Here is a 6,815-nt window from a genome sequence, read left to right on the forward strand (position 1 = left end):
TTGGGGAAAGGGTGGAGAGGCCCACACTGTCTGCCGTCCTCCACTGGGCAGATCTTCGAGGTCTGCCAGTGGCTAAGAGCTCCTCTGTATTTTCTACGACTAATTCTTGTCAACTAGTCACTGGTTCTGCCCCCGATTCAAGGTTAACTTTGTTAACACAGTCTCAGGGTGTCACAGTGCAGTCACATATCTTGAAACATGCCACTTCCTAAGCATTTAAATATATATGAGCCTATGGGGGCCATTTTAACTCAAACCACCACAGCAGGGGAGGTAAGAAACAACACAAACCACAATTTTTGTAACTGCTATAAAATACTGTGTATCAATGAAAACCTGCCCTACTCAGAAAACAAAGCATTTTCATTTTTAAATTGTCAGTCTCCCCACCCCCCCAAGCCCCATTTCCAGATGAGGAAGAAGAAGCTCAGAGAGGTTGAGTCTCTTCTCTAATGTCACACAGCCATTGAATGGCTATATCAGTAGTTCCATTGAGGAGGCCAGAGCCAGTGAGCAGCAGCTCCCTGCAGAGCTGGCCCGGGGTGAGTGGTCATCTGGGTGGTGCACTTTGACCAGTTAAATACTACGTAACCAGGTGCTTATGGTGGGCTAGGGTATTGCTGAGTTAGTTCCTTGCCATGGGCAAAGAATTGAGCACCCAGAAAAGACATGAGTCCTAGTGGAGGAGAAGGGGAAGGAACAGTTTATCTCTTGTATCCCTTAGTGGTCAGTAGCTGGATTAGGTATTTTGCAGGGCCCCTGGGCCCCCCCCTGTTTCTTTTATTGACCCTGTTTAGAAACCCACCTCTGTGCCTTCTCCGCCATTTCTCCTAGCAATGTCTTCTGGGAAAAAGTAGCTGCCATCTCAGGGAACCGACTTTTGCTTTCCTTGTCCACCTCTGTCCCTCTTACTCAACTATTTCCAGAAGAGAAAGGGATAGGCATAATGCAGGTCCTTACCCACTGTCTGCATGGGTCAGGGACACCTGTTCCGGGTTCCCGTGGCCTGCTTGCTCCAGTGGGCAGCAAGAAGAAGAAGAGTGAATAGGAATCTCCTAGCCGGGGACAGAGGGTAGGGGGCAGGCGGGCAGTGTGCTGGGCTCTGAGGGGGGACGGGAACATGGGAATGAATGGAGGGAGCTGAGGGCTACTCAGGCTGGAGCGGGCAGCAGAGCCAGGGAAGAGCTCACCTCCACTAACAGTGGTAGTGGCCGTGCAGGCTGCAAGCTGATACAGTGCCCCCAGCTGCTGGTACTATACTGTTGGCTAGTGGAAAGTAGGAGCGGAGCCCAGCAGGAGGAACAGACACTTTGTCCTAGGTGTCTCCCCACATCAGTCCCTCCGGTCCATCAGGAAGTATCAAGTTTTTTTTCCCCACTGATATAAGCTTCTGGCTGCCACACTGAACCTCCTGACCCCAGAGATGGTGGAACCAAGTAACCTGGATCTGAAGCCTGTGAAAGGCGAGCCCAATACTCTCTCCTTTTACGTTGTTAGTCTCGGGTGTTTGTCACAGTGGACAAACACACAGAAGCAGAGGGTGATTTTGCATGTGGAGATGGTTGTGGTAGATATTGTAGTGGGCTGGAGGGATACTTCCCGTACCCCTTGGGCGGGGGAAAGGGAGTAGTGTGGGGAGAAAACAGTAGATTGAGGCAGGACTCGTGTTTCAACCTTGTTCAGTGGGAGAAGTGTCTAGAGGAGGGTTAGAAACACTGCCACTAGTCAAGGGAGAGAAACCAGGCTGGGAGGCCAGTTCAGTGGACCCGGATGTTGAGTCCATCTGAGTGGTATAGACTCAGGGTGAGCAGGGATGCACATGCCAGTTGAGGTGGAATGTGTTGCACATAGGAGGGGAGCTGTCAGGGGGAGGGCTCAGCATTACTAGGGGAGAGCTGTAGTGTAGCGCTCTGAGGAGGGGTGTGCTAGCCCCAGGCCTTCACTGGGTGAGAGGCCATTTTCCTCTACACCACTAGATGGCACCATTTCCACACAAACAACATTTCCTGAAGGTGACCTGGTCTTTTTCTAAGACCCCTGCCAGGGCTTGGAGTAGATTTTTAGTACTGTTTGAGAAGCCTAAAGAGATGAGATATCTTGGAGTATCTTTGTTTAGTTATGAAAACAGTTTACACTCACACACATAAAATGTTATAGAGGCAATGCATTCAAATAAAATGTATGGAGTGCTTATACCCAATGCTCTGCAAATAGGGGATGCCCAGCAAATAGTCTATCCTGGCGAGCTCTGGGTGGTAGGCAGTGCATACTGGTTATGAAATATCGTGTGAAAATAAGCCAACAGTTGTACATGGCGGAGCAGGGATGGGGTGGTTTTCTCTACTAAAAGAAAAAGCTTGTCACAGGAGGGACTGTTTAGACAGATGGGGGAGGCATTGTCAGTCCCTGACAATGAAGGGGAGGTCCCCTAGGCATGGGCATCACTCCCAAGGCCTGGAGGATGTTTAGGGAACTGGCCCTAACTCCGAGTGTCTGTAATGAGGGAGGAGGTGGGTCTGGCTGATGAAAGACCCTGTTACGGGGACCGGTACAGACTCTGCAGGTGGATGTTAAAATGACTCCGTAAGACAGGTGTGGCTTCCAAGTGACAGGAGATAAGCCTGGGGAAAGAGAGGGGCCCATCTGTGCCTGGCAGCTCTGACTGGGAGGGGATGGCTCGGCTGCTGATGAGCCCCTTCGCCTGTGTGTCTCTCACACACAGACATCTGGGTAATAAGGAGCGAGGGAGCTGCATTAGTATTATAGACACAGCGCCTTCAAACCTAGGGTGGAAATGAAATCATTAAGTGGCTCAAATGGAGTTTTGTTCTGTGCATGATTAACCCCAGGAGGGGAGTTTGGGGACAAATATACCTCCTCTACCTGTATTACAGGGGGACTGAGCCACGGTGAATTAAAAGAAAATCAAGGGCAAATTTGGGACTAGTCAGCCGTGACCAAGCCATTTGTGTAGTTAAATGGAGCTGAAAGCGCTAATAACCGCTTTGTGGGTCATGGATCTTCTGGGAGGGTAGGGCAGGGGGTGGCCTGGGCAGGTGGGCAGGGAGCTGGCCCTGGCTTGCCCAGGTAGAACTCCAAGTGGGGATGTAGCCCATCGGCCTGTTCCTGTCATCTAAGTGTGTATCACCTCCTAATGTACCTTGGCGTCTCGTGTAGAACTGAGCTGAGCCTGGAAGACGGGAAGGGTTTGCTAACGTTATCCTTGAGCATCTCTGTGTCTCTGGGGGGAAAATCACTGGAGAGGGCTGTGGCAAGGAGGACTTAAGATCAATGCTGCTGTCATGATCTGTACCATGTGCTGAGCGGACCCTCAGCTCAAGGTGATGACACAGCAGATGTCAGGGCATGTCTGAGTTGGGTAGGGCTTTGCTTGGATCCTCACCAAAGGAGGAAGTTAACCAAACCAGCTGGGGTAGTCTAAATGAAAATGGCTCCCACAGGCTCATAGGGAGTGGCACTATTAGGAAGTGTGGCCTTGTTGGAGGAAATGTGTCACTGGAGGTAGGCTTGAGGTTTTCAGAAGCTCAAGCCAGGCCCCGGTCTCTCTCTCTCTCTCTCTCTCTCTCTCTCTCTCTCTCTCTCTCTCTCTCTCTCTCTCTCTCTCTCTCTCCCCTCCCTGCCTATCCAGATGTAGAATTCTCAGTTACCTCTCCAGTATCATGTCTGCGCCTGCATGCCACCATGCTTCCCACCATGACGATAATGGACTAAATCTCTGAACCTGTAAGCCAGCCCCAATTAAATGTTTTCCTTAGTAAGAGTTGCTGTGGTCATGGTGTCTCTTTATAGCAATAGAAACCCCAACTAAGACTAAAAAACCCCAACATAAACATGGGGCAGGTTGGTCACAAGAAAGAGGAGCAGGTGCCTCCTGGCTGTGAGCCTGTGCGGGCAGGGGTTCCACACAAAACAGGTGGGCAGGGGCAGGGGCACAAAGACAGGCTGGAGGCCGAGGGGTACACAGCACAGGGAGGGGTCCAGGCTCCAGCCTTAGGTGGGTGGACTCATCTTGGTGTGTAGTGTGGACAGGGTGGGGGCATAAGAGGCCCCTTTAGACTCTCTCAGATGAGCTAGTGGTTGTTGCACCCTCTAGGTATTCTACACACCGGGATCAAATGATAGATACACCGTGTGTGTGTGTGTGTGTGTGTGTGTGTGTGTGTGTGTGTGTGTGTGTGTGTTTTGCTCTGAACTCAGCTTGGATCATAGACTGCTCTAGGAACATGTACCCCATCCTTCCAGTGTCTGCCTCCATGAAAGCCAACGGACACACTGTCGGATGTATTTTCCAATTACCCAGCAGTCTATGCGAGGCTAAAACTCATTTTCCTGAGAGAGGGAGAAGAGAGTCAAGAGAAAAACGGCAGCTGTTCCTGAGAATTGGGGAACTCTGAGTAGTCCACAGAGAAGCAGGCCCTGCATGAGGCTGGTCCCTGCCCACCTGCTTCATCTTTCCCTGTGTAGTCACAGAGCAATATCATCAGCTTCCCAATTCTCTAATGGATCCTGTTATTGGGATGCATACCCATGTAGGGCAGGGGATAGCCTAGAGCCGCCTTCCCAGTCCTGGCACTCAGTAAATACTCAAGGAAGGGCAGAACCACTGGCCATGACTCAGGCCTGAGTGCTGCATCCCTTCTCCTGTCCCCTGCCCAGTGCCCCTCGAGTTCCGGGCCTCATCCCTCCTAGTACTGTGTCCTTACATGGCATCTGTTTGTGGGTTGGGCATGAGGGTGTTTTAATGAGTATGGGATGGATCATGTGGGGAGGTTGGTGTGAGAGAAGGAATTGGCTGACAGAACGGCAAGACAGCGGCTCTACTTTGTAGTGGGGTGCTGGGAGACTCTGGAAGTGCAATATACCATCTAGCAGAGGTGTACTTGCAGGGCCTTTTTCTGGAAGGGGCAGTGTAGCATATCAACCACGCCTGGAATCTCAATTGCCCCCTTAGTTGGCTGTGTGATCTTGAGCAGCTGCCTAGCCTCACTGGGGTTCAGTTTCATGGAGTCTTTTCGAAGTTTAAGTGAGAGAACCACCACTGATGGTACAGCACATGTCCGACACTTGGTAAACCTCAGGCCAGGGCAGCCACAGTGACCCCTATCCATAGATGGCTAGGAAAGGGGTTTGCACATTGCTTTTTAGCAGCAGTGGCTGCTGGCTGTTGTTCCTCACATCCGAGAACCATCTCCTGAGCCTTTTGCAGTGTGAGAGAGCCTTGTCATTCCTCAAGGAAATAGTTACTATCTTCCATGGGGCCTTGAAGAGTAATAAAAAGCCACAAATACCTAGGGGAGAAAGCTTCAGGGCTAGGGATGTGCTCAGAGGTATATCATTTGCCTACCATGCTGGTGGGCATTTGATTGCCAGTGTAGCCAGGAAAGAGGTCGGCGCCTCCTCTTCCTTGAGTCCAGCTTGTATGCTTTCTGAAGAGGTGCTCTTGGGACAGGGGTGCTGTTCCTTCATCTTCCTTCATGTTGGGAGGCTCTGCCTTCCTGCGTATGCGGTCCAGCTAAGAGGAGGGTGTTATGGCTTCATATGGTCAGCAGAGGGTGCTGTTGATCCAGCAGCGCCTTTGCCACATGTCCCGCCCAGGCTATGAACTGCTCAGCTCTCCCCCACCAAATAGACAGTGCCCAAGCCACCAGCATGCTCCCATCTGTGCCCACAGGGAGCTCTGTCTTGCCTTTCCAGCGAGGCAAGTTCCTGTGCTTAGCCAGGGTTTAGGGGGAGCGGAGGCTCAGTCTTCTGCTGATGGCTGGGAGAAGTGCTCTGACATAGGTGTCTGCTCCCCTGGGCCATATAGAAGCTGACTGGGGGGTGGGTGGGCGGGGCAGGGGGGTATTGAATTCACCATCTGTTGTGCAGGGTCAGGTTGCAGCTGTGCACTACTCCGGTGACTCACCATTGGCGACCCCAGCCAGCCGGGATGCTTTGAGATGATGTTGTGGGGAGGCACATTCCAGGGCTCTGGAGCTTCCTTGGGGAACCTGTGTCTAGGGTGTACTTGTTAAAGCCTGGGGTAAAGAATTGCTCTGAGACTTTTGGCCTCCAATTCCTGTGGGGGCAGGTGCTGAAAATGCAGGGCATTACCCTGATTGATTTTGCTGGCAGGCTTGGGAGGGAGCCAGGGAACTTCGTTTTTCTCAGTCTCCTCTGTTAGGGTTAAAGCACATGCTAGCTTTAAAACAGAGAGATCTGGGGCACCGGGAAGATATTTATAAGAGGGCTAACAGCTGGAACACCGGGACAGACAACTAATAAGATAAGAAAAAGGATAGGATTCAGGGGAATAAAAAAAAAAAAAAAAAGCCTGTCTCAGTAGACTTCAGCTCCCACAGAGCCCCCCTCCCCAGGATCTGACACTTGCTCTTTTCTCTAGGAAACTTCCCAACTTTATGGATAGCTACACTTTAATATACATTCGTACAACTAATGTCATTATATGTTAACAGGCTGAAACAGCAGTTAGGACAACCTCTAGGCCTCTACCTAATTAGGGAGTGAGGGGAGAGGGAGAGAGAGAGCTCATCTTGGGTCGCTGATGTGGGGTGGGGAAGGACCAAGAGAGGAGAATTGATAGACCAAGATTTCTTGGTGGCCCCGAAGCTGATGGCCTAGGCCTGCCCTCCCTCCCTCTGGCAGATCTCAGCTCACTTGCACTTCCTGGCTTGCTAGAAGTAACCCCTGGAAGCTGGCTTTGTCTGTGCCCTGTGGAAATTCTCCTCCCTCAGGAGCACAAGGACCAGGAGTGCCGCCACAGTTAGAATCAGAGGAATTTACAAGAGAGTCAG

This window comes from Peromyscus eremicus, chromosome 7 (genome assembly GCF_949786415.1).
Source record: "Peromyscus eremicus chromosome 7, PerEre_H2_v1, whole genome shotgun sequence".
In the NCBI taxonomy this organism is placed as follows: Eukaryota; Metazoa; Chordata; class Mammalia; order Rodentia; family Cricetidae; genus Peromyscus; species Peromyscus eremicus.